The sequence below is a fragment of the Triturus cristatus genome, chromosome 9 (assembly GCF_964204655.1).
Source record: "Triturus cristatus chromosome 9, aTriCri1.1, whole genome shotgun sequence".
Classification (NCBI taxonomy): domain Eukaryota; kingdom Metazoa; phylum Chordata; class Amphibia; order Caudata; family Salamandridae; genus Triturus; species Triturus cristatus.
In genome coordinates, this window is record NC_140592.1 from 583731081 (window position 1) to 583752607 (window position 21527).

Sequence of the window (21527 nt, forward strand, 5' to 3'; positions counted from 1 at the left end):
TGTGCTCTGCAGAGAGGCCAACCCACAGACAGGGACTTTGCCACTCTATCACAAGGATGATGTCATCAGTTATGTCATGAGTGATGCCACTGACCATGTCATGAGTGATGTAATATGTGACGTCATGAGCAGTGGATTGCGGGCGCGTGAGTTATAGTTATCTGAACTAACTATAACGGGGGAATTTCATTGGTTTTTTACGAGTGAAATATCCACCTAACTATAACATGTGTGAAACCTATGGTTTTTTAAGTGAATATATATATATATATATATATATATATTCACTGAAAAAACCATAGGTTTCAGGGGCGTTATAGTTAGCTGGACTTTTCACTCGTACAAAACTATTGAAATTCCCCCGTTATAGTTAGTTCAGCTAACTATAACTCGCGTGCCCGCAATGCACTGCTGATGATGTCACATATTACATCACTCATGACATGGTCAGTGACATCACTCATGACATCACTCATGACATCTCAAATGACATCACTGATGACATCATCCAGTGAATGTGTGTTTTTCTGAAAATTACGTATGTTTTATATATGTATATCTCAAGGTCGATGGAAGAATACATGGGTATATAAGTGTCTAAATGGATGATTTGTTTTTGAAAAATTGATTGTATACCTGACTGATTAAGTGTATCTTAGTGAATACATGGCTTAGTGAGTAATGTTTAAATATGTAAATATCTGTATTAGTCTCTCACTTTGTGTATAAGTGGCTGCATGGGTGAGTAGCTACATGACTGTCTATTTAGGTTATTAGTTGGTTTTTTGAGTATCAGTATGAGTGTCTGAGTGTCTGTATGGTTCGGTGGGGGGTATTACGTAGTGCATAGGTGCATGAATGCGTGACACATTGTTTGTATGTGTTGAAGACAGCATGTGTGCAGAACTGTATGGGTGGATGAGTGTGAGCATGGGTGTGTTAGTGAGTGAATGACTGTCTCAATAGTGTCTTTATGAGTAACTACACATGTTTTAAACCAGTATATGTGACTATTGGTGTATATAAGTGAGTATATGTGAGAGTGAGAGATTTAAAGAGTTCCTGTAAGAATAAGTATGTGTTCCTATAAGTGATTGTTTAAAAGACTAAGTATGTGTAAGTTTCTGTAGAAGTAAGTGTGGTGGTGTGTGTATAACTGTATATGCAAGTAAATGGATGTTTGATTCTTTATTAGCATGAGTGACTATGTGTGTGAGCAACTCTATGGATGAGTGGCGTTGTATAACAGGATGTATAGGTGTATGAGTACATATGATGAGTGAGTACATGTATGAGTGACTGTATAGGACTGTTGGTGAATGAGTGGATGTGTATGTGGATCTTAGATTTACTGAATAGGATGTTGTAACTGGTATTGGTATGTCCATTGTTTTGAAAATTTTAGTTTCTATTTTTGAATGTGTGTATCAAAGGTTATATTAGGGGAGAGGAGGTCTGCCACTCTATCACAAGGATGATGTCATCAGTGATGTCATTTGAGATGTCATGAGTGATGTCATGAGTGATGTCACTGACCATGTCATGAGTGATGTAATATGTGATGTCATCAGCAGTGCATTGCGGGCGCGCGAGTTATAGTTAGCTGAACTAACTATAACGGGGGTATTTCAAAGGTTTTGTACGAGTGAAAAGTCCAGCTAACTATAACGCCCCTGAAACCTATGGTTTTTCAGTGAATTTCTAAGGCTTTTTAAATGCTAATTCCTAATTATAACGTGCCTGAAACCTATGGTTTTTTCAGTGAATTTCAAAGGTTTTTTAAATGCTAATTTCTAACTATGCCTACAGAGATAGGACATGTGAAGAAAGAAGAAAAAACGCACAGAAAGAAAAAAAAGAAATGCAGAAAGAAGCAACAGAAGTCCTCAAAGATGAAGAAAAGTGCAGGAAGAAGGATAACATGCAGAAAGAACAAACAGAAAAGCAGAAAGAAGCCTTGTTGCAAAATCATCCTGTACCCTCAACTTTTTCAGACGGATACTGGTGGTAACTGAGTCTGACTAACTAGTCCAAGAGCCAGTGCTATGTTAAAAGACACTCAGAATACAGTGAAAACACCTACATACACTAGGGAACACTATGTGTTGGGGTCCCCCTGTGATTAGCATGACCTCCTCTGTAAGCCCCTAGTATATAAGAGGGCAGGGGATTAAAACTACCTCTTAAAACGCGCCACAGGGCGTGTTTGCACACGTCACCTCAGGCCCCGTCCCCTCCCTTCCCCACCGTGTAAATACGCCCTGTGGCTGTTTTAAGTTCGGAGATTAAGTCCCCTTGAATTCTGAGGGTCCCTAGGGTCCAACTATACCACTAGGTACCTCCAGTAAGCACCACAGAGCTGCGTTGCAGAGAGATGTAAAAAGGGGCACAGCCTTGACATCCTCTCTGCAACGCAGTGCAGTGGCGCTTACTGGAAGCACCTGGTGGGCTAGTTGGCCCCCAGGGTCCCTCAGGATTGAAGGGGAATTATTTCCCCAACTTAAAACGCGCCACAGGGCTTGTTTGCACACGTTAACTCAGGCCCCATCCCCTCCCTTCACCACTGTGTAAACACGCCCTGTGGCCGTTTTTAGTTGGGAGATTAAGTTCATTTGAATCCTGATGGTCCCTAGGGTCCAACTAGCCCACTAGGTAACTCCAGTAAGCGCCACAGAGCTGCGTTGCAGAGAGGTGTAAAAAGTGGCACGGCCTGGACCACCTCTCTGCAACGCAGCTCAGTGGCACTTACTGGAAGCACCTGGTGGGCTAGTTAGCCCTCAGGGACCCTCAGTATTGAAGGGGAATTAATTCCCCAACTTATAACTGCCCAGGGGGCGTGTTTGCAGAGTGCTGCAAGGAGGGGGCGTGGCCAGTCTTTTATTTATTTTATTTTTATAAGAAGGAGGGCTGTGTGGCCCCCTTCTTTTTCTAATTTATTGGCCCTGGGGACCTCATCCCCCAAGGCCTGCACCCTAATTTGTTTTGTTGAAAAAAATTAATTTGGGCCTCCCAAGGCCTTAATCAGCCCCGGGGACCCCAACCCCCGGGTCATGGCCTTTTTAAAAAAAAAATCTTTAGGAGGGGGGCTGCGTTGCCCCCCTCCTCAGGCCACTTATGGCCCCGGGGCCGGCCTTTGTTTTAAAAAATATATATATTTATAGAAACACCTAGGACACGCTGGACAAACCATATGTACCTATCACCGTGACGATTTGCGTGATATTCATTAAAAGGCAACTATGCATACAATGAATCCATGCGGAATGTATTTACACCGCTAGTGAAGTTCTGATGTGTCTGACGCCCTACCGTGCCTAATCCCCTCACCCCCGCCGGTGGGTACTCTCCAAGTAGACACCCTTGTCGTTTATTTATACAAACATGGGTAGCTATTGACGGGCACATTTAATACACACGCTCACCAAGCCATTCAAAGGGGATTCAACAAAAATTTGACCAAACTATGCAAGAAACCCCCCTCACGGTTAATAAAACACACATCCACCGCCAGATGTGTAATGCTTTTTATTTTACTCTCTGGAAAGGAGACAAACCTCACTTGAGAGTCACAGCGTGCTCGTGGCTGAGCCCAATCCTGTGTTACACCCACCAGTGCCCGCCGAGTGCCACACACCTCTGTGTTGTATTCCACCAGCTAGTGCGTATGCTATGAAACTTTCTAGACCATGTGCACTGTAACACCACCCCGTGAATATGTCATGCCACACTTGCCTTCGCACAGGTTATATTGCCCCATCTAACGTGCCTTCCTCGATGCCTATGGCGCTATGCCATACATATTACAATCTGGGAAACATATCTTTGTCACAGTGCATATGCAACATTACACTCCCCAGCACATATTTTATATTACAACTTTAGAGACTAGTTAGGTTACACAACACTGCCCTGTGCATATTACACTCCAAGGCGCATATCGCATAGCACACGCTAGTGCCTGTGCTATCTAGCGCTCTCCAATGAATCTGTCATTGCGCACAATGTATTGCATATTATATTTCACGCCCCGGTTCATCTTATATCACACTTTTTGGTGCATAGTTTATACCATATACTATATCTAGTTTTCATTTTCAATCGTGCTCTCAGGACTATGTTCTATATAACACTGCGTCCACCTACCCTTTTCACGGGCATTACATTTTGCGAAGGGGGGTGGAGGGTCAGGGGGTGTTTCTGCCAAGTGAGCCCAGAGTCACAGTCACAAACGTCCTCTTCTTCCTGAATAAAAGGGAGATTATGCTGCATACTTGTTCATATTTTAAATAGTTCGCACAGACACACATTTTAAAAACAATAAAGTTCCTAATACCCACCTTCTCTGAACAGTTAGCTTGCTGCCCCATCCACCTCCTCCCTATCCTCTGTTGTCTGAATCCATGGACTAGACCCCTCCCTCCTGCCATGCATGGTCTGATGTGCTGCCACTGCCCTCCATTTAGCATGATGTACCAGTCCACTCCTCCTGCCCTCGATTGCCCAATTCTATGGCCCACCATTGACCTCCTGCTTAGCCTCTGTGCTTAGCTTGCTGCCACTATTCTCCTTCCTCCTGCCATCCGATGTCTTTGTGCATGCCCCTGCTCCATACCTTTTTGCCCACCATGTCCATGGACCTGCCACTCCTATCTACTCTGAGTGTTCTGTTGAGCTGCCACTCCCCTCCCACTTGCCTAGCATTGTCAGATGACTGAAACCTGTCCCTGCCACCTCCACCCTGCCTGTCCACATGCCATGCCCCTATCCCCTTCCTCCTGTCCTCCATGGTCCATTTTACTGCCACACCCTTCTGCCCTCCCTGGTCTGTTGTGCTGCAACTGCTCCTCCTGCCTGCCCCGCACGGTCTGTTGTGAGGCCCCTTCCCCTGAACTCTCTTGTCTGTGCCCAGGTCCTGACCCTCCCTTCTATCCTCCATGGTCCTTTGTGCATGCCCCTGCACCCTCCTTCTTGCCCATCATAGCCATTGTGCTGCCACTAACCCTCCCGCTTGCCATGCATGGTCTTCTGTGCTGCCATGGCCCCTCCCACCTTCCCTGTGTGGTCAGCTAGCTGCCCCTGACCCCCTCCCACCTTCCCTCCATGGTCTGTGTGTATGCCATCATAGTCTCATTGTTGCTCTCCATGGTGTGTCTTGTTTCTAGTGCCCTTCCTGCCTGACCTCCATGGTCATCTAGCTGCTCCTGCCCTGCCCCCTTGCCCCCTGCCCTCTGTTTCCATGTGCAGACCCCTATTCCCTCCCTCCTGGCTTGTCTGTTCCATTGTAATGCCCCTGATCTGTCCCTCCTGCCCTTTACGGTCTGTTATGCTGCAGCTTTCTCTCCTGTCTGTCCATTATGGTCAGCTAGCTACCATTGCCTCTTCCCCTCTGTTCTCTGTTGTCCATGTGCATGGTCCTGTCCCCTCTCTATTGCTTTCTATGGATTGTTGTGCTGCATTCCCGTCCCGCATGCCCTGTGTGGTGTATTGTGCTGCTGCAAACCCTGATGCCTGCCCTGTAGGGTCAGTTTGGTGCACCTCTCCATGTCCCTCCTGTCCTCTGTTATCCGAGTCCATGTCCCTACCCCAATTCCTCCTGCCTACCATGATCCAATGTACTATACATGCGAACATTTTGAACTTGGTAAGAGGGAGATTTTGAAAAAAAACTGGGGTATTGATTTTCCCCTTTGAGTTACATTGAAAAAGAGGAGATTGTCGACAGGAGACAGATCAAATAAAGCCCATTTGAGCTTAAAAACATTGGATGTTTTCTGGCTGAAACGGGTCTGTTGGCATGTATGGTTGTACTACCACTGCCTCTTCCTTCTGCCCACAATGGTCTATTATACTGCCACAACCTCTCTTGCCAGTCCTGTATTGTTGGTTTGTTGCCCCTGCCCCCCTTTCCACTGCCCTCCATAGTCTGTTGTGCTGCCACTGCCCTTCCTGGCTAACCAGTGTGGTCAAATTGTTGCCTCTGCACTCTCCTGCCTGCCTTCAATTTTCAGAGTCCGTGCCCCTGGCCTCTGCCTCTCAACAGTATCCCAATGAACAACTAGATTGCTAACATTCTATATTTATTACAAAAGTGTGGAACGCCTGACGTCATCTTGATGTAATCAAAACTGTAATACCTAGAGCATTTCCTTTAGAAATTACATATATGAGAGGGTCTTATTTGCATCAAAATTATGGTTAGTGCTCTCAAAAACTAAAATGAGGACATATTTTCTGAGTTTTCAAATAGTGAAAAAGAACTTTTAAATTATTTGTAATCTTTATGTTTTTCATCCAGTTGACCACTTGATTAAATGTTGCACCTAGGGGAGAGGATGTGGTGTTACTTCCAGAGCTGCTGACTTTGCAACTGGGGAACCAGGTTGGAAGTTCTGCTTCAGCTCAACATTCTGTGATTCTGGTCAAATCACTTAATCTCCCCATGTCTACAACCAAAATGAATTTGATCTTGGGTGATGTAACCAATGCTCATGTAAAGCACTCCAATACCTGAGAAGTTTGCACTATATAAAACTGCAAATACACAAAAAAGTAGTGTTTTGCACACTTCTATCATTGAGCTACATGTGGGCTACATCTAGGTGATATTTGTGCTGCATTTGGGCTCTTTTGTCTCTGGTGGCCCTCTTGGGAGATTTATTTGTTATGAAATTTCCTAATTTCCTCATTTACTGCAGTCTCCTCAGTAGGAAATGCTTTCAGTTTTTTACTTTGATTCCATCAAGAAGGTATTCAGATATGTCACACATTTGCCATAAATTCTGAATGTTAGCACTCTAGTTGCTCATTATATCACTGTAGTAAAGCTACTGCTCACCACGGACGTCTGCTGCTGGTATTAAAAGTGAATGTTTCAGTCTGCATGTCAGAATTTTTTAATGAAATAGAAGAGGATTTGAGAAGTCACTCAAAATGTGCCCTAATTTTTCTTTCTTCAGCACTAATCATAATTTCTATGGCAAAATGAACACCCTCAGTGTGTTCCTTTTTAAATTAAATGTTTTATGTGTTACCAGTTTATTCCAATCAAGATGGCTTCAGATGTGCCATACTTTTGTCATAAGTAAGAAAGTAAGCGCTCTAGTTGTTCTTAAGAACACTCTGGGACATTCTGTCATTGGGCTATACTTGGGCTACATCTGGGTGATATTTGGGCTACATTTGGGCTCTTTTGTCTCTGGTGGCCATCTTGGTAGATTTATTTGTTATGAAGTTTCCTAATTTCCTCATTTACTGCAGTCTCCTCAGTAGGAAATACTTTCAGTTTTTAATTTTGGTTCCCTCAAGAAGGCATTCAGATGTGTCACACATTTGCCATAAATTCTGAATGTTAGCACTCTAGTTGCTCATTAGATCACTGTAGTAAAGCTACTGCTCACCAGGGAAGTCTGCTGCTGGTATTCAAAGTGCATGTTTCAGTCTGCATGTCAGAATTCTTTTATGAAATAGAAGAGGATTTGAGAAGTCAAAATGTGCCCTATTATTTCTTTCGGCGGCACTAATCATAATTTCTATGGCAAAATGAACCCTCTCATTTTGTTCCTTTGTAAATTAAATGTTTTAAGTGGTACCACTTTATTCCAATCAAGATGGCTTCAGGTGTGCCATACTTTTGTCATAAGTAAGACTGTTAGCTCTCTAGTTGTTCGTTAGAACACTCTGGGACATTCTGTCATTGGGCTATACTTGGGCTACATCTGGGTGATATTTGGGCTACATTTAGGCTCTTTTGTCTCTGGTGGCCATCTTGGGAGATTTATTTGTCATGAAGTTTCCTAATTTCCTCATTTACTGCAGTCTCCTCAGTAGGAAATACTTTCAGTTTTTTACTTTGGGTCCATCAAGAAGGCATTCAGATGTGTCACACATTTGCCATAAATTCTGAATGTTAGCACTCTAGTTGCTCATTAGATCACTGTAGTAAAGCTACTGCTCACCAGGGAAGTCTGCTTCAGGTATTCAAAGGGCATGTTTCAGTCTGCATGTCAGAATTATTTTATGAAATAGAAGAGGATTTGAGAAGTCAAAATCTGCCCTAATTTTTCTTTCTGCAGCAGTAATCATAATTTCTGTAGCAAAATGAACCCCCTCATTTTGTTCCTTTGTAAATTAAATGTTTTAAGTGTTACCACTTTATTCCAATCAAGATGGCTTGAGGTGTGCCATACTTTTGTCAATCGTAAGACTGTTAGCGCTTTAGTTGTTCGTTAGAACACTCTGGGACATTCTGTCATTGGGCTACACTTGGGCTACATCTGGGTGATATTTGGGCTACATTTGGGCTCTTTTTTCTCTGGTGGCCATTTTGGGAGACTTATTTGTTATGAAGTTTCCTAATTTCCTCATTTACTACAGTCTCCTCAGTAGGAAATACTTTCAGTTTTTTACTTTGATTCCATCAAGAAGGCATTCAGATGTGTCACACATTTGCCATAAATTCAGAATGTTAGCACTCTAGTTGCTTATTAGATCACTGTAGTAAAGCTACTGCTCACCAGGGAAGTCTGCTGCTGGTATTGAAAGTGCATGTTTCAATCTGCATGTCAGAATTTTTTAATGAAATAGAAGAGGATTTGAGAAGTCACTCAAAATGTGCCCTAATTTTTCTTTCTGCAGCACTAATCATACTTTCTATGGCAAAATGAACCCCCTCATTTTGTTCCTTTTTAAATTAAATGTTTTAAGAGTTACCACTTTATGCCAATCAAGATGGCTTCAGGTGTGCAATACGTTTGTCATAAGTAGGACTGTTAGCGCTCTAGTTGTTCTTTAGAACACTCTGGGAAGCTGCAGTAGAACACAAAGGAATCAACTGACAGTCTCTGCCCTTGTTGGATGTACATGTTTTACTGAGAATGTCAGACTTCATTCTCACATGACTGAGAAAGATAATGTGAATTTGCAGAAAATATGCTCTCAGTTTAGCTTATAGATCACCTTCCAAACCTCTGTGGGAAAAGCATGAGAAAATAGTTTTCTCTCCAACATGATTCATGATATCACAGCAGAAGGCTTTTTCACATGGTAAAATCACCTTAGAACACACCATAATTCCTAAAATGAGTATGGTACCATCAACAAATGATTTATAATGTAACTAAAGTCTTAAAACGTTCTATTAACTGCAATGCTTTTTAATGAGGTGCTATCATGTATATTGGTCCCAAGATGGCTGCCAACACTTCTTGGATGAAGTACTGACAGCCAATCAGATCTCACGATGAGATGTGTGGTGAGGCTCCGCCCAGATATATCTATATTTTTAACTCTAATTTTCTCAGGAACTACTCAACGGATTTACACCATGTGAGCAAAATGCACGAGTCTGAGCTGAGGACTACCTCTTTGCCAAATTTGGTGTAATTCCGTTCAGCAGTTCGGGCTGTAGCTGCGTCAATAGGTCCTATGGGAAAATGCATGGGGAAAACACATTTAGGGACCCCCCTTTTTTTTTGGCTCCCGCTGGACGAATCACAGGATAGGAGTGGACCGGATCTGGCCAAAAGTTTGGATAATTTTGCAAAGATTCGTTAATCAGCACCAAAGTTATTCCAAATAGAATGTTGCGGATTTCCTATGGAAAATAGGTCCTAACTATAACTACCTACTGGCGACTGCCAGTAGGTAATATATATATATATATATATATATATATATATATATATATATATATATATATATATATATATATATATTCACTGAAAAAACCATAGGTTTCAGGCACGGTATAGTTAGAAATTAGCATTTAAAAAACCTTAGAAATTCACTGAAAAAAACATAGGTTTTAGGGGAGGTTATAGTTAGTTGGACATTTCATCAGTGATGTCATTTGAGATGTCATCAGTGATGGCATCAGTGATGTCACTGACCATGTCATGAGTGATGTAATATGTGACGTCATCAGCAGTGCATTGCGGGGGCACGAGTTATAGTTAGCTGAACTAACTATAACGGGGGAATTTCACAGGTTTTGTATGAGAGAAATGTTCAACTAATTATAACTTTCCCTAAAACCTATGGTTTTTTCAGTGAATTTCTAAGGTTTTTTAAATGCTAATTTCTAACTATAACGTGCCTGAAACCTATGGTTTTTTCAGTGAATTTCAAAGGTTTTTCAAATGCTAGTTTCTAACTATGCATACAGAGGTAGGACATGTGAAGACAGAAGAAAAAATGCACAGAAAGAAGCAAAAGAAATGCAGAAAGAAGCAAAAGAAGTCCACAAAGACGAAGAAAGGTGCAGGAAGAAGCAAGACATGTGCAGAAAGAACCAACATAGGAGCAGAAAGAGGCCTTGTTCCAAAATCATCCTGTGCCCACAACTTTTTCAGACAGGTACTGGTGGTAACTGACTCTGACTGACCAGGCCTAGAGCCAGTGCTATGCTAAAAGACACTTAGAATACAGTGAAAACACCTACATACACTAGGGAACACTATGCGTTGGGGTACCCTGTGATTAGCATGACCTCCTCTGTAAGGCCCTAGTACATAATAGGGCAGGGGGACTAAAACTACCTCTTAAAACGCGCAACGGGGTGTGTTTGCACAGTGGTGAAGGGAGGGGGGCCTGAGGTGACATGTGTGCAAACACGCCTTGTGGCCATTTTAAGTTGGGAGATTAAGTCCCCTTGAATCCTTACGGTCCCTGGGGTCCAACTAGCCAACCAGGTACCGCCAGTAAGCACCACTGTGCTGCGTCGCCCCTTTTTACACCACTCTGCAAAGCAGCTCTGTGGCGCTTACTGGAGGTACGTGGTGGGCTAGTTGGACCCCAGGGACCCTCAGGATTGAAGAGGAATTAATTCCCCAACTTAAAACACGCCACAGGGTGTGTTTGCACACATGTCACCTCCGCCCCATCCCCTCCCTTCACCACTGTGCAAACACGCCCCGTGGCGCATTTTAAGTTGGGGAATCAATTCCTCTCTAAGCCGCGTGGACCCCCTCCCAGGCCAATCATGGCCCCGGGGATCCCATCCCCCGGGGCCTGGCCTCTCGTTGGGGACCATGGGGGGTTCCCCAATCCCACCACAGTCCCGCCGGCTCCCCGTCTCCCGGCATTGCTTTTCCTGACAAGGAGCTGCTGACATGCAGCACCCCGTGTGGAAAACCAATCTGGTTTTATTTTTGGAAGAGGTTTCCAAAAACCAAACCAGAGTTTGCTATGGCAGGGCGGGTGCCGCGAGGCTCCCGCCCTACCATTGCAAACAGCAGTGTCCAGGGGTGGGCACCCCGGGACACTGCAGGAGCCGGCCCTGGGGGGTGGGGGTCCCCAGGGCCATCACTGGCTCCAGGAGGGGGCCCGCGCGGCCCCCCTCCTACCTATGGCACAGCCCCGGGAAGGTGGTGGTCCCCGGGGCTCGGGGGTCCGTAACGGACCACCGAATTTGTATATTAGTGCCCTGGGGAGGTGGCGGTCCCTGGGGCATGTGGGGGGTTCGAGCCCTCCCACACAGGTAAATAAAAAAAGAAGAAGCCATAGGGTGGCAGTCACCGGGGCTGCGGGGGGGCCGTGAGCCCCCGCAAATATTTACGCAAAGCTCTGGGAGGTGGCGGTCCCTGGGGCAGTGTGGGGGTGATTGGGCCCCCCCACACATGTTTTTTACTACCCCCGAGACCTGGCCCACCCAGGGACTTCAATTAAACAAAGCGCAGGAGTCCACGCTTTGTTTTTTTTATTTTCTCGGCCGGATTCGCGAACCCAGCGCAAATTCGGCCGAATTGTTTTTTTTTTTTTTTTTACATGCTTTTTTGGGTCATGGGGTTCCTTCTGGGACCTCCTGAGCAGGCCTAGGGGCTCAGGGTGTTTCTACCTTGCCCCCTTTTCTTGTTTTGCGTGTTTGTTTTACTGCTTTCTTGTGCCTCGGTTCTACCAGTAGATAATATATATATATATGTATATATCACTTTCCACTTCCTCAGTCCTCCGGGACACAATTGCGGCGGTGCACATTACAGGGTCCGAGGAAATCCTGTTGTCATAACACGTCTCACCAAGTGTATCTCATACACAGAGGCACTCCTCCCCAGGAAACAACACAGCAAATCCGAAGTTCCTTTACAAGATTTTTAATGTGCTTCAAGCCAAAAATATACCCAACGCGTTTCGACGAACATATCGTCTTGGTCACGGGTAAATGTCTGTTCAATCTCCACAGTTAAATACAATTACACGAAAAAGAAAGGACAACGGCACTTTGCACAAGTTTGGCATTCATTAACATAAAAAGAGGACTGGTGTTCATATTCGTGCCTGATCCGAGTTTTGGCGGCCATCTTTCAATGGTAATGTACTCGTAATCCTGCCAACTACATTCTCAATAAAGTTGTATCATACAATAACTAAAACTTTAGCGACCATCTTTAAACAATAGCATACTGATAGTGCTGAATTTAGTGATTCCATCTTCATAACGATGTATCTTACGAGCATACCCTTTTTACGAGAACAAAAATTAGCGAAAACAATTATAAATTCATATTGCTGCAAACATTTTAGTATAGGCAGTTGCAATAATAAATGATAAATTAATCCTTCAATCACGCATTATAATTCATTTAGCTTAGTTCTCTGGTTGCATTCCGATCATGTTATGGGTCTAAAGTCAGAAGGCACAATTCATCATCATCGTATTAACCCAAGTGGGTAAGTATTCCCAGGCTTAAATTAAATGAATAAGTAAGGAGTATTCTATCCAAGTGGATAGCCTAAATTAGGATCTGAAACAGAATATCACTCTAATAATCTCTTTCTATTATACATAATCTAATTGTTTCTTATTACTTCTCAATACAAATATTCAAATATTCAGAAATTGTGTCTTACAACAAAATTAAGCCCAAGTGGGCACACATTATTCTGACTCTTGCGATTGTATTTCAATTGATATTTTCAATCTTGATTGTTGTCTCTTTCATCCTTTATTCTACTTCTGGGATCACCTAATAACAAAACAAAATTCGGTCAGACTAGTCCTCTTAAAATTCTAGCGCCAGTATTGTCCAACTAAAAGGATTAATACAGATTCAACGTAGAGCTGTTCAGAGCTAAATTACTATCAGTTTGACAAGAGATAATATCTAAGGTTAAGAATCTATGCCAAGAGATTAGAAATGGAGATCCGAACCAATCAATTATGCAGCAAAGTCTTACAAAACCATTGAGGTTACAGGAAAATTAACAGTCATAACAGTTAGAGCTTGCAGTTTCCTAAGTAAAATCTGATAGAATCTTATGGAATCAGTCGCCTAAATGCCAGGACAATTCTTCCTCTGAATTTAAACCTGCCGGAATCTTGGTATCGAGTTCCATAATGTACCTAGACTCAAGTTGACGTAATTTGCGAATTCTATCACCCCCCCTCATGGAGGGCAAAATTCGGTCTATAACAAAAAACTTTAAAAGGTTACGATTACTTTTATGGAACTCCTCAAAGTGCCTGGCAATGGGGGACAATTTATCCTTATTTTGAATTGCCCGCATATGCTCCAAGATGCGTTTCTTAGCAGCAAACATGGTGCTGCCCACATACTTCTTGGGGCAAGGGCATACCAACACATAGACACAATAATCTGACAAGCATGTTAAATGTTTCTCGATGCGTCTATTGTTGTCCGAAACTGGAAAGTACACTGTTTTGACATTGGTACTGGATTTGCAAGCCTTGCATGACATGCATGTAAAAAACCCTTGGACATCCAAATAGGATCCTCTTTTGCCGGGTACCTCATTACTGCATAATTTGTCCTTTAAGGAGTTAGCTTTTCTATAGGTGACAACTGCGGCATCTCCTATAATGTCCTCCAATGTGGGTTCTGTTTTTAAAATCCCCCAATGTCTATTTAGACAGCTTCTTACCTCATGGGAACTAGAATTAAAGGTCGAAATAAATCTTACAGTTTGAACTTCATTCGTCTGAACTTTGGTCTTTGTTAATAGTTCAGATTGTGTGAAATGGTTTGCCTTCGAGAGTGCATCAGAAATCACATTGACTTTATAACCTCTTTCGACAAATCTTTTAGTCATGCACTCACTTTCGTTTTTGAAATCCGCATCCGTGCTGCAATTTCTCCGAGCCCGGAGAAATTCCCCGTACGGAATACTGCGAATTAAATTTTTGGGATGGTTACTCTCTGCGTGTAGTAAGGTGTTACCTGCAGTACTCTTACGATACAGGCGAGAACATAGTTTATTATTAACAGCCTCAATTTCTAAATCCAAAAATTGGATTTTCTGACTATTGATTGTTCCTTCTAGTTTTAGATTCTTAGTGTTCTTGTTTAGGCTGGAAATAAAGCTTTCCGCTAGTTCTTGTGAGCCATCCCAGATGATGAATAAATCATCAATATACCGCAGCCATATTTTCACATGGCTGCGGTATAGCTCATTTGTTCTGGACACCTGCTGCTCCCAGTAGCCCATAAAAAGATTAGCAAAACTGGGAGCAAAACATATATGTATATATATATATATATATATATATATATATATATATATATATATATATATATATATATATATATATATATATATATATATATATATATATATATATATATATTCACTGAAAAAAACATAGGTTTCACACATGTTATAGTTAGCGGAAATTTTACTGATAAAAAACCAGTGAAATTCCCCCGTTATAGTTAGCGCAGGCAACTATAACTCACGCGACTGCAATCCTCTGCTGATGCTAATACTGTATTTAGACACTTATTTGCCCATGTCTTCTTCCATACATTTTTAGCTATACATATATTACAAATATATTTTTTTCATAAAGACACATATGTCATCAGCAGAAGATTGCAGTCGCGTGAGTTATAGTTGCCTGCGCTAACTATAACGGGGGAATTTCACTGGTTTTTTATCAGTAAAATTTCCGCTAACTATAACATGTGTGAAACCTATGGTTTTTTCAGTGAATTTGCAAGGTTTTTTAAATGCTAATTCCTAACTATAACGTGTGTGAAACCTATGGTTTTTTCAGTGAATTAGTACGGTTTTTTAAATGCTAAGTTTTTTTCCCTTATAATAAGCCCTGTACATTTGGTGGCCTTCGGCCACCAAAAGCACAGGGGGTGGGGTAAGTGTGGATAGTGTTTTTTGCCCTTAACATAAACCCTGTGCTTTTGGTGGCCTTCGGCCACCAAAAGCACAGGGGGTGGGGTAAGTGTGGATAGTGTTTTTTTTATTTTTATTTTTTTACCGTACGCTTACGGTAAGCGTACGGTAAGCGTACCCCGCGAAATTGCCGAAAAAAAAATAAAACCGTTTTTGCACTTGGGGGATGTTTGGGGACTCCCTCAACATGACTATGTGGGAGGGAGTTGTCAAAACAGCCCCTTTACATGTTTTTGGGCTTGATATTTTAAAAATCACTCTCAGTGCGAGAGACAAAATGGCGGCCGCCGCTTCCTGGTTTCGGCCGATTCGAATGTTTACTAAGATCTAAGAGCCAATCAGAATCGCGCTCGCGCACGCCACCGTACGCTTACCGTAAGCGTACGGTAAGCGTACCGTAAGCTGGCTCAGATATATATATTGATTTAAAGGCTATTTTCTCAGAATCTACTGAACAGATTTACACCAAACCTACAAAAGGCACTTCCTTGACCTAGGGACTACCTCTCTGCCAAATTTTGAGTAATTCTGTTCAGCCGTTCGGGCTGTAGCTCGTTCTAAAGGTCCTATGGAAAAATGCATGGGAAAAACGCGTTTTGGGACCCCCCTTTTATCTCAGCCCCCGCTTGACGGATCCCCCCGAGACTTTCAGGGTAGGAGCGGAGCGTAGCGCCCCACCTATTTTGAAAAATTTGCGAGGATTCGTCGACCGGCGCCAAAGTTATTCAAAATAGAAGGTTGAGGTTTTCCTATGGAAACGTGGTCCTAACTATAACTACCTACTGGCTATCGCCAGTAGGTAATATATATATATATATATATATATATATATGTATGTGTAGTCAGCATAAGGTTACAGACAGCTTCAACAGCAACCACACTGCACTCCAAGGTTTTTTTTTCATTCGGCTGTTCTTTATTGATGAGTTCACATCAAAGCGTTTCGATGGCCTCTCGCCACCTTGTTCACGTATGTATGTGTATATATATTTTTTTAACAACCACCACCAAAAAGTATTCCGGAATCTTAGTTTGTTGGGTGAGTGTGTGTGGGATTCGAGCATCATTGTGACTCACTCTCCCTCTGTATTAAAAGTCCTCAAAAATGTTCGGTATTACAAAATATTGTACCAATTCGCATTCTTCTCTCTTTCCACTGTACCTTCGGCCCCTCTCATAGACGCTGCATGGCGTATAATGTATTTTTGCATTATATGAATCTAAAGCTCGCAACACCCCCTACCCCCCTTATCTTCTGACCAAGCCGCGCCCCTGTGTCTTACAGTGGCGGGATTTACGGCTGCCTGGACTTGCAGTTAACAAACAACATATATATTTTTTCAAATTTTATTGATGCTGTGCCTCTCTTCAGCTTACTGTTATATACCCTTTACCGAAATATGAAACAATCCAAAAAAACTGTACGTCTTATGTGTGAGGTGGACCTCAACTAATGATTAATTTCAAAGTAAATCCATTGAAACTATTCAGAAATATCAGTGTGAAAAGGAATTTCATGCAGAGCACAGTGAGGTATTGCAAATCTTAAGTATTATATACCATGCTAATCCGTCTTTATTTCAGACAGCGATCCTCCAGGGGGCTGTGCGAAGGTAACCGCAGAACACAGATGGCAGAGAGAGTCACTGCACAAAATCTCAAGACCTCCACCAAAACGTATCAAGAGCCTGACATTTACAGAGGGTCAGCTCCGGTGCCCCCTTCAAACAAAAGCTGAAGTACAGATGCAAATCCCATATACAACTTTATACACCAAAACACAATTTAAACGGGGAAAATGAGTATCCTCGCAGACTGAAAATGACGCTATTAAACCCTTTCAAAGTGTTTTGTGGAGTGGGAGGGTAGTGAGGGGGTGCATTTCAGCTTGTAACTTCTGGAAAACTTTATAGGACGTGTCATGCTGAGTGGTGTAAACAAGTGCACACTACTAACATTGTAATAATGTATTACTATTTGTTTGTATTCAACCTTTTTTTCTCTAGGCCAACTCATGGTGGGCAACAGCAGTGGGTTCCACTGTCACAGAAGCAGGTTTATGGGCATCGTTATACCCAGCGGGCATGGTTGCGTCGTCTTCTCCTGCAGGAGGCTGGAGGTTACCCATAAGTAAGGCATGGGTCGCACGTCACTGTCCGTTCAGGGACATGAGAATCCTCTGACAACAGACGCATTGTGTGACCTTGAGCAGTTCATGCGTACAACTATAGACACGGTACCCTACGCTGTCCCTTCACAATAACTATAAGGCGAGCCTTCTGCCACCTCCACCTGTGCATCTGTGGTGGGTGTTTGCAAGGGGGGCTCGGGTGCAGGATCGTCAGGGACCACAGTGACACCTGCACGGTTCATCGAGCAGGTGTTACCTACTAATACGGGACTCTGCTGCGTTCACTGCAAATAACCGCAATTCAAGGGGTCACTGCTAAGCGCGCTGCTGCCAGCTCGAGATGTTGCGCGTGCAGGGTGTCAGGATGTGGGGGCTGCAGAATCCAACATCTGCAGAGTCACTTACTGTATGCACACTGTCAGCTGTAGTGAGCGTGCACATGCCGCCCCCTCCGTTCACCGGGCCGGGGGCGGTGATTCATTACTGGGAAACCAGAGAGACAAATATACAGGCAGACCTGTGCATCATGGCAATACTACTGCATGCATTCGTGTATGAGGTTGCTATAGGTCTCTTTTCTGGTCTCTAACCTGTGAAACCGCGTATAAGTGATTGTCTCTCCTTATAACATGATATTTTAAGAGATCAGAGTTAAAAAGAAAACGTTCTAATATAAATCGCAATGCAATGAAGAAGTCATTGTCTTACCTCGTGTGTGTGGTAAAATTACTATAACGCACACTGCTTGGTGAGGTTATGGCGTTTTTAATTGTAGCAGCACGCCCTGATGTCTGCAGCCTGGCGCCCTGCGAGCCACTGCCTGTAAATTGTTCCGGAAAATAGAGGCCTGCTGCGTGACGTCCCCACTTTGGATATAATTGGAAAACACTAGCATCAGACCCAAAACATTGGATGTTGACCAATGTTGAAGTGTCCACCGCAGGCCGAATGTAAACACGGTTAAATGCAACAGTTACCCCAGAGAAATAGTCAGTTCGGCACAGATTACTACGCATTTTAAAATCTAAATCCTAAATATTCACTCATTCTGCCCCAAAGTTTTGATTTAGGTCTCACTTCCCAGTCGTTATTTGCTGAAGGCATCTATCCGTCCAAAAAAAGAAAATTAACCGTGCTTACTTTGTTTTGTTCAATGAGATTGCACACATTTGATGCCCAAAAATAGTCGTCTTCCCCTACCAAATTTTTCATCGCCTGGCACTCACGGTCAGCCACAGGAATTTCAGGTATAAATATACGGCGAAGGACTTGCTGAAAACTTGCGGTAAAACATATTTTTCAGGCTCTTTGCAATGTTCCACACTATGTGGGGGCAATCTTAAAATAACACACAGACCGATCGATTCATAGGGGGCAGGTGAATGTGAGCGCGTGTGCCACCGAAACTGATTGTTTAAATCTATAGAATGCTTGTGTTCGCTTCTGCACTTGACACGTTCCTGATACGCACATAGGTGGCCATCCCCACTATATGAGGTTACCTCATTTTTTATTTTATTCAAGAAAAGGCTGAAGATTCTTGCCTTCTGGTGCTGTCGGACCTCCCATTCTTTAAGGGCAGCATTCGTATCCATTGGCAAATATCACACTTGTTCAAGCAGACCTGTACACAAGCTTACAAACAGGAACAGGCACAAACACATCTACTGACAATCATGAGCACAACACAGTACAATCCAAAACTCACACAGGCACACACTACCACACATACACAAAATACACACGCTCAAACACAAGAGGTGCACACCAGTATACAAGCAGGCATGCTGAAACACACACAAACACATCCAACACATGCTCAATAACGCACGCACACAACACACACGATGCAACCGCAGGCAGTTACACCTATGCGCGAAGCACACACCTTTGTCTTAGTATTCGATGCGAGGCAAAAGATGGCTGCCAACACTTCCTGGTTTGAATTGTTTGCAGCCAATTACACCCAAGCTTGTGCTCGGGGTTAGTCTCCGCCCAGATATCAAAACGTTTTGTTTTTTTAATTTCTCAGGAACTACTGAACGGATTTACACCATTTAAGAAAAAGGGCTCTTTCTTAAACAAGGACTACCTTTTTGCCAAATTTGGTGTAAATTCGTTCAGCAGTTCGGCCTGTAGCCATGTCGAAAGTTTCCTATGGAAAATAACATGGAGAAAACACATTTTGGGATCCCCCTTTTTTCTCGGCCCCCGCTTGGCGAATCACCCCTGAAACGTTCAAGACAGGAGCTGGCCGGAGCTCCCCACTAGTTTTGAAAATTTCACAAAGATTCGTCATCCGGCGCCAAAGTTATTGGGAAAACAAAAAATACTTTTCCTATGGAAACTAGGTACTAACTATAACTATCTACTTGCGACCGTCAGCAGATAATATATATATATTAATGTATTTATTACTGTATGAATTACTTTGTTGTACAATGCCATGTTTATGCTAGCATGCCAGACAAGTGACTAACGATACCTATCTTGCTGTTTGTTTCTTGCCTCTTTTCCCACACCACCTTCAGTAGCAACTGAGGAGCTTTCAAAATGGGTGCATGCACTTATCTGCCCTGTGGTGCAGAGAGTGAGGCCTTTTTAGGTCGAGCCTAGCGCTGCTTGCTCGACTTTTAGTAAGGGGGTTTTCAAAGTGCTACCCACAAGCTTTTCCTGGCCTTAAGCTTGCGTGCACGCTTGCGTGCACGCACGCAGCTGCCATCTGCCTTTTGTTATCTTTTCCTCCGCATCGCTGGCCATTACTTTCACTTTCGAGGCCGCGCACAGAGTACAACTCTCCTCTCCTCACATCTTCGGAGAAGGGATGGCATTTTATCAAGTAAACAGTGATGTCGACCTGCTACAGCGCCATCTGCCTTTTGTTATCTTTCCCTACGCATCGCTGGCCATTACTTTCACTTTCGCGGCCGCGCACAGAGTACAACTCTCCTCTCCTCACATCTTCAGAGAAGGGATGGCATTTTATCAATTAAAGAGTGTTGTCGACCTGCTAACCAAGCGCAAATCGTAAACATTCTTTACTAATGGCATGCTCTGGCTGGTCACATTGACCTATAAAAACGTGCCCACAACTCCGGCGCAAACTGTTCTACTCAATTTTTACGTGCTGTTTTAAAAACACCTTACATTTACATTGTCATTTATTTGTGGGATTCTTCTTCGTAGATACACTGCGGTTGATGAAGGTTATTTTAGAACGTCTTTCCTCTTGCAGAGAACGAGCCATTTTTGGAAGGACACTGCGCTTGATTTTACACGAAGTGCATTCTCAGCTTGCGCGCCACATTAAGGATCCGCCGTCCTGAATTATCCCCTTTTAGCATTTAACTGGTGCAAAGTAGCAAAAAAGGCGGCATGTGTTTATTCTCTCTTGGAAATGGAACTAAGAGAATATGACATCACTGCCCCGCGCATAAGAAGGCCTTTTCAAACCTGCACGTTTCCTTCTAGGTCTACTATCAGCTGCTCCAGAGAAGGATGTTATTGGCAGCACCTCTCCCTTTAAAGCTCGGCTGATCACTAGAGACGCTGCAGGGGATCCTGCCTCGCGCACTTCAAAAGCTGTCGCTCTCAAGCACCTCTGAATTTCATCAAAGGCTAACTAACGAGCAACTCTATGGGCACTAGGCATGCAATAACATCCGCTCCCTTGTGGTCACTTCAGGAGGACACTAGACTGAGCTGTCCTGCTGGACCTGGAAAGCTCAGATAGCAGAGCTATGTCGCCATTAGAGAAAACAGTAGGTTCACACAATGTTTGCTCACTCAGGTATTGTTTATGACACTGACAGGAGTCCTCTGTGACATGCAGCTTTTTCTGTGTATATTGGAAGAGTGCAACTATAGCTTTAGAGCGCAGATGTTTGCATTCAGTTCCTGCATATGTCCACAGCACCCCATATCTCCAAATATCTACACAGATCACTAAGTTGAGATACAAAGTTACAAACCTCATTACAAAAAGCATAAAGTGGGGGGTAGAAACATAGGGTTATCGACTCGCTTCTAGGCGCTTCTCTGCGGAACACGCACTTTTCTTTCTACATCCATTTCATAGTTACTTATTTTGCATCCTGAGTCCTCCGATGTTGGCAGTTGTATAATTGGAGCAGAGGGAGGCAAAAAACATACATCTCTGCGCTTTTCCGAGGTATGTGGGGCTATATTATTTAAGGCCCACAATGTGTGGGCATGCCAGTGAGGGATAATGTACTGCATTGCTAAACACTTA

The 21527-nt window shown here is 43.2% G+C and overlaps 1 protein-coding gene across 1 annotated transcript in view; it reads left to right on the forward strand.

Annotated features, from left to right (window-relative positions):
- LOC146798352 (bone morphogenetic protein 2-like) overlaps positions 1 to 21527 on the forward strand; it is an 86090-nt gene that overhangs the window by 61038 nt on the left and 3525 nt on the right. The window lies entirely within an intron of this gene.